The 14,368-nt window shown below is 41.6% G+C and overlaps 1 protein-coding gene across 1 annotated transcript in view; it reads left to right on the top strand.

The window, feature by feature from the left end:
• The window catches only part of LOC137420680 (leucine-rich repeat transmembrane neuronal protein 1-like), a 407,263-nt gene that overhangs the window by 181,268 nt on the left and 211,627 nt on the right, over positions 1–14,368 (top strand). The gene's annotated exons all lie outside the window — the stretch shown is intronic.

Below are 14,368 nucleotides of genomic sequence, written 5' to 3'. Positions count from 1 at the left end.
GCCTTTCACTCACTCACCGCATGCAGGTTGGTGGTCTTTCCGTCTTCTACCGACTCCTCTCTGGCCTTGCCCCCCCCCAGCTCTCTCTGGGCTCTGTCCCCCAAATATTCCTACAGGTCGCACAAGATCTGCCTGCAACCCTCTTATGGTTAAACTGCCAAAATCAAGACGCTCTGCTTACCTTCACTCCTTCATTCCTCTTTTCTCCCACCTCTGGAACAAACTCCCTCACTCTCTTCAATCCCACTCCACCCTCCAGGTCTTTAAAACAGCTGTTCACCACCATCTCTTATCTTCCCCCATCCAAAACCTTGATCTTTTCTACCCCTGCTAATTTCACCCCAAATCCACTTTTTTGAAATACCAACTTCTGTCCTGGAAGTCCTTGGTGTCCTTGTGTTTTATACTTCTCCCACACTCCCCCCCCCCCCCTTCCCACGCCTCCTCCCCCCAAGCCCTCTCCCTCCCACACATCTCCCTGCTCTCAAATGTTGTGTTTGTGTGCTTCCCCTTCTCTCCCCATCTTGTCTTCCGCTCCCTCTTTTTATATATATTTTTTGTCTGTTTGATTTGTTTGTGAAATAAATGTTAGCTCTTTCACGAGCCTCGATTCTGTATATCAAAAAAAAAATCTGCACCTCGTTCCAGTTTCATTACCCTAAAAATGGTGATAATGGGTGCCGTTTGGGGTACTTATGTCATAGGAACTCAAGAAGCGATTTGACATGTCTGACAGCGATTTGCTGATGACAAAATGGCTTCTGATATGGAGCAATGGACACAACCTGGTCCATTTACCTGGCATGCTTAGCTACGTCTTCCTAGCATAGAGGTACCTCCAATAATAATAATAATAATGCATTTATTTTATATAGCGCTTTTCAGGAAGCCCAAAGACGCTTTGACAGAGTGCAAAACATAATGCATAGCAAAACATAAAAACAATTGCAAAAAAAGAAGAATCAATAGGGAAATATTCAAAGCACAAAGGAGGGAGAAGGAGAGGAGATAGTCAGGGGTTAGATGCTGTGGGTTAAATGTTGAATGCAGTGTTGAACAGGTGGGTCTTGAGTGATGTTTTGAATGTGGTGAGTGAGGAGGAGTCTCTGATGGTGTGAGGTAGCGAGTTCCAGAGGGTGGGAGCAGCGATGGAGAAGGCCCTGTCCCCCCAGGATCTAAATTTGGTCCGGATGGGGGGGGGGGTCAGGAGGTTGGTACCAGCAGAGCGGAGGTTGTGGGTGGGAGTGTGTCTGGAGAGGAGGTCAGCCAGGTAGGATGGGGCCAGGTTATGGAGGGCTTTGTAGGTCAAGAGGAGGATTTTGTACTGGATTCTCTGGGAGATGGGGAGCCAGTGAAGCTTGTAAAGGACGGGGGTGATGTGGTCACGGGTCCGGGAATGGGTGAGTAGACGGGCAGCGGAGTTCTGAATGTATTGGAGTTTATTGGTGATTGTTGAGGGTGAACCATAAAGGAGGCTATTGCAGTAGTCCAGACGGGAAGTGATGAAGGCGTGGATGAGGGTTTCTGCAGCCACGGAGGAGAGGGATGGACTGAGACGGGCGATGTTTTTCAGGTGAAAGAAGGCTGTCTTTGTGATCTGTTTAGTGTATTTGTCGAAGGAGAGGGTTTGGTCAAAGATGATGCCAAGATTCCGGATGTGAGGGGAGGTGGATACTGGGAAACCGTCGATGTTGAGGGCAAAGTTATGGGTGCACTTGGTGAGCGTTTTTGGGCCAACGATGATTATTTCAGATTTATCACAGTTAAGTTTGAGGAAGTTGATTTGAAGCCAGGATTTTATTTCAGTGATGCAGTTTGTCACGATAGAGTGGGTGGCGGTGGAGATGGACTTGGTGGAGATGAAAAGCTGGATGTCATCGGCGAAGCAGTGGAATTGGAGACCATGACGGCGGATTAAGTGACCGAGGGGGGACAGGTAAAGGATGAAGAGGAGGGGGCCAAGAACTGAACCTTGGGGGACACCTTGGGGGAGGGGAGCAGTGGGGGATTTGCAGTTATTGATGGAGATGAACTGACGTCTGTCAGAGAGGTATCCAACTCGCCTCTGAGCCGTATCGCTTGGGTTCCAATGTGGACCCAGCTCTAAAGTGTCATCCTGGTGTTTAACATCGTTGTGTGCGCCATCCAATGGAAGGGCATTTTGCAGGAGGATCAGTTGCTAGATGTCCACCAATCAGCTAGCACTGATCGTTGCTGTACGTTAAATATCCCGTTGTGTGTTTCGCAAAGGGCAGACGAGTTACCTCTCACACCCTGAATAAATTGGATATTCCTGCCACCTTTCATCTGACATCACACCCTGTTCTTGTTCCCACAGATCAAAGTTGTTGCGGCTCCCGGGCCTGTCGACGTACTAAGGGGGGGGGGGGGGGTCCCTGTTTCCCCACAGACCCAGGATCCATGGGGTCGTCGGCCACGACTAAACTCGCAGTTGACGGGTAGCTAAGCAACTTCAACTGCCAATCCCCCAACAACGGGTGAAGGGTTATTGATCACTACCCAAATACCTTTGAGACCACGTGGCTAGAAAGACCGGGAATTGAACCCCCTAAATTCCACACCTTATTCCAATCTGTGCGCCGAGCGATTTTGCGCTGGTGTAAATCACGGGTTTAACTAAGCGTGATTGATGCACCTAATTGAAGAGTCAAAATCGGTTTGAACTATTCTGGTCCAATGGGGGAAAGGACTTACGAACAGGTTGAAAGGAACAAAAATGTACACGTCTTTTATTTATTATTCACAGAAAAAGGATGAGAGGCAGGCTTATCAATTATTTTGCCTCCAGGTTCTTGAAAGCTTGGGCCAAAAACATTCCCTGACTGACGTTAGAAAAAGATGTGGAATAATTTTGGCCATTGAGGAAGTGTAATAGTGGTAGTCGTTGTAATAACACGAGTCGTCGTAATAATACTTAGCTATGTCACTACAGCTTGCACCACAGAAATTCTTCCAAGGCCCAGATTGAGTATATATAAATATTGATTGTTGAGCAATTTAGGTTGAACAAAATTGACGGGTCTCGTAATTGGAACCTGTCTTTCAAATCAAGCAAATCTCACATTGAAATCCTGCCTCAGTAAAAGGATCATCAACCAAACCAACCAATCAATTTCCTCAATCAATCACTGCAAGTAGTTCAGTCTTTCGAAATACTGGTTTATCGGACAAAGTGGCTCGGTCAGACTACATATTAAACCTGCCCTTCAAAGCTAGTCAGAGACTGGACATCCACCATCATCTAGCTCTTCGTTTGTAAACCTGAACCTCTCACAGCCTAAGAGGCCTTTGTCCATATACCTTATTAATGGAGTACTCCTCTCCTCTCTGGTTCCCAATTCATTCCTGTATCTCCTGGATATATTGTTGTGAAATCCAAAGCTCTTAACATCATTGGAATCTCCCACAAAGAAGGAAAATCAAAGAGTCAGCTTCTCTCTCATCAAAAAGAATTGGTGGTCTCGCTGTTTTCTCCTGCATTTCCTCAAGGTTTTGTTCCCTCTTCCTTTTCATTTCTCCATCCCTCCCCCAGTCCCTCCAGATCATACCTGTTTTGAAACGTTCAAGATGCAGTCTCACTACCCACCTCTGGTCGTCTACCACCAGTTATGTTCCTTTGTCCCTATCTATGATCCTTATTCTATCTTCATAACCCCCCACTGCCTCCACCTCTCTCCATATATTTGCAGGTTGCTATGTTTCCTTGCTTCTTCTGTATCCTGCTGTTCACCCATCCCCTTGTTGAATCGACATATTATCCCACTCTGTGCATTACCTGTACCCTCTGTCACGTGTCGCTTCCATCACCTTAAATCTTGTTTATAAAAAAACATGCTTGAAAAATTATTTGGAAACCTCAGAGCTTTTCAGTTTCCAGCGTCAAGGCTCCGGGAGGAGCGACAACACAGAACAGATCTAAAATAACTAAAATATGTGTTGTGGAATCAAACTCACACCTCTGGTAATAATTGAGGCTTCATTGAACTATTTCTCATACCAATCCTACAACACAAGATACAGTTTATTCGTTCCATAAAAAGGCAACCAAAGCATACATCTCTTTCTAGTTCCTTGCAAGCAAGCCTTTACGTACCTGTTAAATCTCGGTAGTCTACAGCGCTGGGATACAGTATTCCACCCCGAGCGCACCGAATGGACACAGTCTACATAAGCCCCCTCAAGGTAATCCCTTCACGCGGATAGTCTCTCCACTCAGCTCGAGACAATACAACATTTTTCATCACAATATGTAACAGAACTAAAATGGAGAATGAGGAGAGGTGGAGTGGTAAACACACCAACAGCAGGTTTGATGGATAAAATAGAGGAGACTCGTAGAAATATGGGATGTAGGGAAGAATGAAGTAAAAGGGAGAGGGGGGACACAGAGGGTGAACAAGATGGATATAACAAGAAACCCTCAACCACAGACGTGGAAGGAAAAACTGCGGACATGGAAAGAGATGGGCTTGCGGATATTAGTCAGTACTAGCTCGTAAAGAAACAAAAAAGAGCTGAGATAGACCTGATGAAATACTATCCCCTCAAATATTTACATATTTGTCACAAAAGTTATTAATAATCATATCAATATTAAACGGGATAACAACCAAGCATGGAAGCCTGGCGGTTTTAGAAATGGATAATCAACAATGCATCACTCTCAAAATTATTCAGCTGCTGGAAAAATCAAGATAATATACATTTCCCTTGTGCCGAGCATTTATTGATTACAGAAACAGCCTTTCAGATCATGAAAACAAATGTGGTCATTCAAGCTCTAAATCTCCCAAATGTGAACTGTAGATTATAAATCAACATATTTAGCAGTCCACAATGGTGGAACAGTGACCTTGAAACTGCACCCAAGTCGTGATTGGCAAGATCAAAATCCAAAGAGGCACCAGACAAAGCGATACAATCTTGAAGGATAAATTGTTCACTTCATACCAACAGATAAATTGGGAAAATAAAAGAATAAATGTCAAGGCTGAAGCAACTGAAATTCACGGATGACAATGTTTTGAATGTTAAACAACGCTGGAGATTTGAATATCGTGATGGAAGCTCTCGATTTACAAAGTCAGAATGTCGGACAAAAAAGTGAATATGTGGAATACAAAAATCATGTTCGACCGTTGTGCAAAACAGCAAATAAATTAAATTGATCATTGCGGAATTGACAAAAACGCTCTACCAACTCATATTAATGGATATATACACCACCGGTCAAAAGTTTTAGAACACCTCAATTTTTCCAGTTTTTATTGAAATTTACGCAGTTTAATGTCTCAATGTACTCTGAAATTAAGCAGAGAACAAATAAATTTAATTAAATTGGAAAAATTTAATTTAAATTTTTGACTCGTTAAAGTAGCATCCTTTTGCAGATATAACCGCCGAACACACTCGTGGCATTCTTTCTACAATGGAAATCAAATATTCTTCGGGAAGTTCTTCCCAACACTTGCAGAAGTTCCCACAAATGTGTTGCACTTGGAGGTTGCTTTGCTTTCACCTACCTGTCCAATTCATCCCAAACCAACTCGATGGGGTTTAAGTCTGGAGACTGTGCTGGCCATTCCATGATTTGAAGCCTACCGTGTTGTTCTTTTCCTCGAAGGTAGTTTTGACATAGCCTGGAGGTGTGTTTAGAGTCATTATCTTGCTGTAGGATGAACCCCTGACCAACTAGGCGTATACCAGAGGGTATTGCATGGCGCTGCAAAATGCTGTGGTCGCTCTTTTGGTTCAGGGTGCCAGTCACTCTGTGCAAGTTGCCGACTCTGGATCCAGCAAAAGACCCCCAGACCATCAAGCGTCCTCCTCCATGTTTGACAGTTGGTGTCACACACTGAGGAACCATACTTTCGCCTACTCGACGGTGTACAAAAACCCTGCGTGATGAACCAAAGATTTCAAATTTTGATTCATCGGTCCATAAGACCTTCTTCCAGTCTTCAGATGGCAAAATAAGAAAAAGAGGTTTGCCTGGGCCATGAAGCACCGCCAGTGGACTATTGAAGACCCATCTGCAAAAGGTGGCTACTTTGCCGAGTCCAAAATTTAAATTAAATTTTGTTAAACAAAATGATTCTATGATTTTTTTAAATCTCCAATTGTTTATTTGTTCTATGCTTAATTTCAGAGTACATTGAGACATTAAACGGCATAAATTTCAATAAAAACTGTAAAAATTGAGGTGTTCTATAACTTTTGACCGGTGGTGTATATATATATTAGTTTGGAAAAAAGAGGCATGGGAGAGCAGGATGTGCAGCATTCGGATCATCAATCAAGTAATTAAAAGCAGATCTTTGTGTCTGAAAAGAAAGGTTTACAATCAAAGCTTTATACCAGCGATGATGCGTATTGTCTCTTACAACGCGTGCAAATTGATCGCCATGCAAAGGGTCGTGGACAGATGCTGTCTCGGAATAACAAAAAAGAGCCGGATCGGAAAGGAAACAACATTTAATGACATTGATCACAATCGAAAAACTTTTTTAAAAAAAAGTTTGAAAAAAAAAGGTAAGAAAATAAAAAAAGGTAAGAGGAGCGGAAAAGCAATGGACAACAAGAGTTCTGAGCTATAGAAGTCTAGATGGAAGGGGACTTTAAAGAAATAGGAATTGTGAAAAATTATTTGATAAACGAAATAGAAAAAATCCACTGGAGTACAATGGCCTCGAATTTCAAGAAATATAAGATAATGGATCATGTTAAGGGAGACCTTCGTATTACAATGGCTTGAAATATGCTCGTTAAGTCAAGTCAAGGCCCTTTTTCATATCTGCAAATCCTGCCTTTCATTTCCTCTATCACTCAGATGAAACCTTTTAATGCATAACTTTATCCGACTTTCAATTTTGCTGAAAACCAACTTTTATGAATCTCTTTTACCTGGGCGCAGTCTTAAACTCATCAATCGGAAACACGTAGTCTTGTTTTTTTTCAGAAAGGCCACAATTGTATAAGTTTCAATTTATAATTGCGTGGATCACACTGGTAAGAAAGAACTTCAACATGAAGTTGCGGCATAAATATAGCTTAACAGTGACGCTAACCTATTTTTGCTTCTTGTTTTATTTGTAGTTTTGTTTGTGATGAGAAATGTTCAATGTGGGAAGAAAAAGAAAAAAGCGGGAGGGCAGGTTCATTAGGGCGATTTCTTTACTCTAGTTACAGAAATGTCGAGGGTCTCTTTTTGGGTTAAGTTTTGGGGGCAGCTAATTGTTAGTGTACTGTCACGTGAAAAAGTAAGTACACCCCATGTAAAGTTCTGACTTTTTAAAACATATTTCAACATACAGCTATTTGATCTTCATTTCAACAATATTGATAGATAAAGGTGATATAATATAACAAATATCATGAAACATTTACATTTTATAGTCCATTGTATAATTTAAATAAACATAAATGCAAATTTCGCATGTGGAAAAAGTAAGTACACCCCATGAAATGTTTTTTTATCTTTTAAAAATATGTGGATATATCAATATTTGATCTTCATTTAAACAGTATCTAGAGATAAAGGTGATCTAATTGAACAAAAAACAATGCAAAATTGACTTTGCAATAATTTATTCAACAAAAAATTGTTGCACAGCATGCACAATTGCATGCACAGCTCGTTTCAAATCCCGCACAACATCTCGATGGGATTTAGATCCGGGCTTTGACTTGGCCATTCCAGAACCCTCCATTTCTTTCTTTTCAGCCATTCCTTTGTGGATTTACTGGTATGTTTAGGGTCATTGTCATGTTGCAAGGTCCACCCTCGGTTGAGCTTCAACTTTCCGACAGATGGCCTCACATTATCCTCAAGCACCCTCTGGTACAATGAAGAATTCATAGTGGATTCTATGATTGTGAGCTGCCCAGGCCTTGATGCAGCAAAGCTGCCCCAAACCAGAATATTTCCACCACCATGCTTTACAGTTGGTATCAGGTTCTTGTGGTCAAATGCTGTCTTTGGTTTTCGCCAAACATGTCTTCTGGTACTGTGGCCAAATAGGTCTACCTTTGACTCATCTGTCCAGAGCACATTGTTTCAGAAGTGCTGGTCTTTGCCAAGGTTCTGCAACTGGTCCTGACGGCATCAGCCCACGGGTCCTAAAATCATGTTCTTCCGCTCTTTCACTCCCTCTTTCTGTTCTCTTCACCCTCTCTTTTGCTCAAGGTCATCTGCCATCTGCTTGGAAATCAGCCAACATCACCGCTTTGCACAAAAAAGGTGCAAAAACAGATCCCAGCAACTACAGACCAATCAGCCTTCTCCCAATTATCAGCAAAGTCATGGAATCCATCATTGCTTCAGATATGAAATCTTTCCTCTTCTCCAATGGCTTGATCTCTGATCATCAATTTGGTTTCAGACCTGGTCACTCTACTCTGGACATGCTGCTTCTGCTTTCTCAACAATGGATGGAGGTCCTCAACGCCAAACAGGAAATTAGAGCTGTCTCCCTTGACATTTCATGTGCCTTCGATACGGTCTGGCACCCTGCTCTGCTCACCAAACTCTCCTCCTTTGGTATCCATGGAAATCTCCACGCATGGCTGGCGGACTTCCTCTCTGGTCGTAGTCAATGTGTGGCCCTGAATGGGTTTCTCTCATCTCCTCTTCCTGTTCAGGCTGGAGTTCCCCAAGGTAGTGTTCTGGGCCCTGTGCTTTTTCTGGTCTTCATCAATGATCTCTCTGACTCTCTTGAAAATCCTCTCTATCTCTTTGCTGACGACTCTACTCTCTGTCGCTCCATTCCTCATCCCAAAGATCGGCAGTCTGCAGCCTCCTCACTCTCTGCAGACCTGGACAAAATCACAGACTGGGCGAACAAATGGAACATGTCTTTCAATCCTGAGAAATCTCACACTCTTACGATGTCTCTCCGAAAAGACCGACTGGAAAACCCTCCCATCCACTTTCTGAATAATCCTCTCCAAGAAGTTCTGTCACTCAAGCTTTTGGGTCTCACTATTTGCCATGATCTTTCCTGGGAAAACCACATTTCAAATCTGGCCTCCAAAGCCAGTCGCCGACTGGGCATCCTCCGTCGTGCGAAGTCCTTCCTTGGCACACCTGAGCTCCTCACCACATACAAGGCTTTCATCCGCAGCTCTATGGAATACTGCTCTCCCCTCTGGTCTGGTGCGCCTGCCTCACACCTAGCCCGTCTTCACGCTGTTGAAACCAAAGCGTTCAGAATCATTGGAATCTCCCGCGATGAAGCTAACTCCAAGGGCCTTTCACTCACTCACCGCAGGCAGGTTGGTGGTCTTTCCGTCTTCTACCGACTCCTCTCTGGGCTCTGTCCCCCAAATATTCCTACAGGTCGCACAAGATCTGCCTGCAACCCTCTTATGGTTAAACTGCCAAAATCAAGACTTTCTGCTCACCTTCACTCCTTCATTCCTCTTTTCTCCTGCCTCTGGAACAAACTCCCTCACTCTCTTCAATCCCACTCCACCCTCCAGGTCTTTAAAACAGCTGTTCACCACCATCTCTTATCCTCCCCCATCCAAAACCTTGATCTTTTCTACCTCCGCTAAATTCGGTCCCCTTGTGTTTTATACCTCTCCCCCCCCGCCCCTCCCTTCCCATGCCTCTTGCCCCCAAGCCCTCTCCCTCCCACACTTCTCCCTGCTCTCAAATGTTGTGGTTGTGTGCTTCCCCTTCTCTCCCCATGTTGTCTTCCGCTCCCTCTTTTTGTATATTTTGTTTGTCTGGTTGATTTGTTTGTGAAATAAATGTTAGCTCTTTCACGAGCCTCGATTCAGTATACAAAAAAAAGGGAAAAAAAAAGGTGTTCATTGGCAAACTTTAGTCTTGCCCTGATGTTCTTTCTGAACAGCAAAGGTTTCCTCCTGGAACACCTCCCATGTAGATCAAATTTGTGCAGCCTCTTTCTAATGGTAGACTCGTGCACTTTGACATCAACAGTGGCAAGAGCTACCTGTAGGTCCCGTGATGACATTCTGGGGCTCTTAGAGACTTTTTTCAGCATCTTGCGGTCTGCTCTCGGGCTGAACTTGCGGGGGCGGCCTGGCCTGAACAAGTTGGCAGTTGTTTGGAATCTTCTCCACTTGTAGATGATCTTCCGGACAGTCGAAAGATTGATTTCAAATTGTTTGGAGATCTATTTAAATCCCTTCCCAGACTCGTAGGCATCTATAACCTTCTTTCTGAAGGCCTCAGAGAGCTCTTTTGATGTAGGCATGGTGATGCCGCACACTTCAACAACAAAGAGCAAACGAAATGTCTGAGGTTTAAATAAGACAGGTTCCTCGAAGATCCTCTCCAACGATGTTCTAATCATTTGCACCTGAGCTGGTGCACCTGATTCTAATTTTAGGTATTTGAAGTAGTGATAAATGTAGGGGTGTACTTACTTTTTCCACATGTGAAATTTGCTTTATGTTTATTTTAAATTATACAATGGACTATAAAATGTAAATGTTTCATGATATTTGTTATATTATATCACCTTTATCTATCAATATTGTTGAAATGAAGATCAAATAACTGTAGGTTGAAATATGTTGAAAAAGTCAAAACTTTACATGGGGTGTACTTACTTTTTCACGTGACTGTATATGGTTACATGAGTGTGGGGAGTCAGGGGAGTACGAGGAGGGGAGTTACTCCCATATTAATGCTACTAATGTTTTCAGGGCATTTCACATGATTCATCCTTTTTTTCTCTCCTTATGGAAATCGGTGTGTGTGGTGAAAACATCATTAGTATGATGAAAATATTTGGGTTGAATAGCACAAGGAATAAAGCTATGATCCACATTTTTCTCACTCTGTCAGTAAACATCTATTATTGGAAGTGACACAGATTGAGTGCGTCATCCCAGCATTAAGCCTCCTTTGAATACATGTCCACTACCAATATCAAGGGATCCTGATAATGCCACCCGTGTAGTTTCTTACTATTCTTTCTTATTGTACACCGCTCCTTTCCTATGCCATCTCCAGGCATTGCAAATCGTCATTGCCGGGCACCAAAGGGGGCTCGGCAGTGACGCACGCTGAAAGAGAGTACTCAGTTTTCACTCTGGTTTCTTGCTTTCTTTCTTGCTTTCTTGCTTTCTTGGTTGTCCGGGCGATATCTCAGCCATCCTTTGAGCTAGGAAGCTGAAATTTCGGCACAGTAGTGAGCAAGTCCTTTGTCAAATACGGTATTTTTTGTTTTTTGAATAATCAATTAATTGAGGAGTTATTTAATTATTAGCGTTTAATTAAGTACTTATTTAATTAATTAAATTTCATTTCTCTTCTGACCATTATTAACTCAGGCACCTTTTGAGTTAGGAAGCTGATATTTGGACATGCCAATGACCAGGTGATTTGGCTGCAAAGGATATTTTTGATTTATTAATTAATCAATTAATCGATTAATTATTTAATTATTCGATTAATGACAAAAAAATTTTTTTTTTTTAAGTTACAGATTCTGATGAAATAGTGGTAGTTTATGTGTTCTCTGACCAAATTGATTAATAATTTAATTTTTTTATGATTATTATTTATTTATTTTCATTATTAATCATTTATTTATTTTCTTTCTCATTTGGCCAATATCTCAGGCACCTTTTGAGCTGGGAAGCTAATATTTGGACACGAGTGACCAAGTGATGTGGCTATCAAGGATATTTTTGGTTTATTGATTAATCATTTCATCTATTAATTATTTATTGATTAATCGATTAATTATTTATTGAGTAATCAATTAATTATTTAATTTTTTATAAATGACTTATTTAATTAAATTTCTAAAAGATACATCTTCGGATGAAGCACGACTGGTTTAGTTATGCGATTAGCCAATTGATTATGAAAATATTTTGTGATAATCTTTTATTGATTTTAATTATACAATTAATCAATCAATTAGTGTACACCTCTCCCTCCCAATGCAGCCTCAATGAGCTGCACTGCGGTATTGCCGGGCGCCAGAGGCGCCCCGGCAATGCCGCGCTGCAGCATATTTAATTATTTGGCATGGGGCGGTGTACTTTGAATGTATGTGTACTTGTTGGGTTATTTTCTGCAAAAATATATATATATATATTTGATGTGCTGGAGTTAGTCTTCGGTTTGTGTGTTAAAATGTCAGTTCTCGTCAGAAATAGCTTTTTAGCAGGGCATAGGATGGATAAATGTTTTTTGTTTTTTTTTTGTATACAAGACCGAGGCTCGTGTAAGAGCTAACATTGATCACAAAAAACCGGACACACAAAACACACAATAAAGGGTGCGGGAGACAATATGGGGAGAGAGAGGGAAGCACACAAGCACAACGGCAGAGAACAGGGACATCGGGAGATCTGTGGGAGGGAGAGGGCAGGTGGGGAGGAGGCATGGGAAGGCGCGGGGGGGGGGGGGGTAGGAGAGGTATAAAACACATGGACACTGCTAGAACTTCCAGGATTTGAATTATCGTGGGTACAAGAGATCAAGGTTTTGGATGGGGGAAGATAAGAGATGGTGGTGAACAGCTGTTTTAAAGACCTGGAGGGAGGAGTGGGATTGAAGAGAGTGAGGGAGTTTGTTCCAGAGGCGGGAGAAAAGAGGAATGAAGGAGTGAAGGTGAGCAGAGAGTCTTGATTTTGGCAATTTCACCAGAAGAGGGTTTGTGACAAATCTTGTGCGACCTGCAGGAATATTTGGAGGACAGAGCACAGACAGAGCTGGGGGAGCTAGGTCGGATAGGAGTCCGCCAATCATTTCGTCATTTGCTTTGTAACTGACAGGGCGTAGTCCGTCAATGAAGGGCAGGAATTAATTCTGGCCTTTGGGAATTATGAAGCAAATCAGAACCTCATCACTTGAACAAACTCTTTCAGTGAGCATCTTCTTAGCCCCTGTCAGGAAGACAGATGGACACACACACACACAAACACAACAGTCCAAGCGCACTCTCTTCTCCCCCTTAAAAAAATTGCTTGTGTCCATCTTGTCCACCTATTGTACACCGCTCCTTTCCTATGCCATCTCCAGGCATTGCAAATCGTCATTGCCGGGCACCAAAGGGGGCTCGACAGTGACGCACGCTGAAAGAGAGTACTCAGTTTTCACTCTGGTTTCTTTCTTGTTTTCTTGTTGTACACCGCTCCTTTCCTATGCCATCTCCAGGCATTGCAAATCGTCATTGCCGGGCACCAAAGGGGGCTCGGCAGTGACGCACGCTGAAAGAGAGTACTCAGTTTTCACTCTGGTTTCTTGCTTTCTTGTTTTCTTGTTTTCTTTCTTGGTTGTCCGGGCGATATCTCAGCCATCCTTTGAGCTAGGAAGCTGAAATTTCGGCACAGTAGTGAGCAAGTCCTTTGTCAAATACGGTATTTTTTGTTTTTTGAATAATCAATTAATTGAGGAGTTATTTAATTATTAGCGTTTAATTAAGTACTTATTTAATTAATTAAATTTCATTTCTCTTCTGACCATTATTAACTCAGGCACCTTTTGAGTTAGGAAGCTGATATTTGGACATGCCAATGACCAGGTGATTTGGCTGCAAAGGATATTTTTGATTTATTAATTAATCAATTAATCGATTAATTATTTAATTATTCGATTAATGACCAAAAAAATTTTTTTTTTAAAGTTACAGATTCTGATGAAATAGTGGTAGTTTATGTGTTCTCTGACCAAATTGATTAATAATTTAATTTTTTTATGATTTTTATTTATTTATTTTCATTATTAATCATTTATTTATTTTCTTTCTCATTTGGCCAATATCTCAGGCACCTTTTGAGCTGGGAAGCTAATATTTGGACATGAGTGACCAAGTGATGTGGCTATCAAGGATATTTTTGATTTATTGATTAATCATTTCATCTATTAAGTATTTATTGATTAATCGATTAATTATTTATTGAGTAATCAATTAATTATTTAATTTTTTATAAATGACTTATTTAATTAAATTTCTAAAAGATACATCTTCGGATGAAGCACTAGTGGTTTAGTTATGCGATTAGCCAATTGATTATGAAAATATTTTGTGATAATCTTTTATTGATTTTAATTATACAATTAATCAATCAATTAGTGTACACCTCTCCCTCCCAATGCAGCCTCAATGAGCTGCACTGCGGTATTGCCGGGCGCCGGAGGCGCCCCGGCAATGCCGCGCTGCAGCATATTTAATTATTTGGCATGGGGCGGTGTACTTTGAATGTATGTGTACTTGTTTGTTTGTTTGTTTGTCCGGACGATATCTCAGCCATCCTTTGAGCTAGGAAGCTGAAATTTCGGCACAATAGTGAGCAAGTCCTTTGTCAAAAACGGTATTTTTTTTTTTTGATTAATCAATAAATTGAGGAGTTATTT

Source organism: Myxine glutinosa, chromosome 2 (genome assembly GCF_964187855.1).
Source record: "Myxine glutinosa chromosome 2, kmMyxGlut1.1, whole genome shotgun sequence".
In the NCBI taxonomy this organism is placed as follows: domain Eukaryota; kingdom Metazoa; phylum Chordata; class Myxini; order Myxiniformes; family Myxinidae; genus Myxine; species Myxine glutinosa.
The sequence above is the reverse complement of the archived record's forward strand: the minus strand, read 5'-3'. Positions and strand labels throughout refer to the sequence as shown.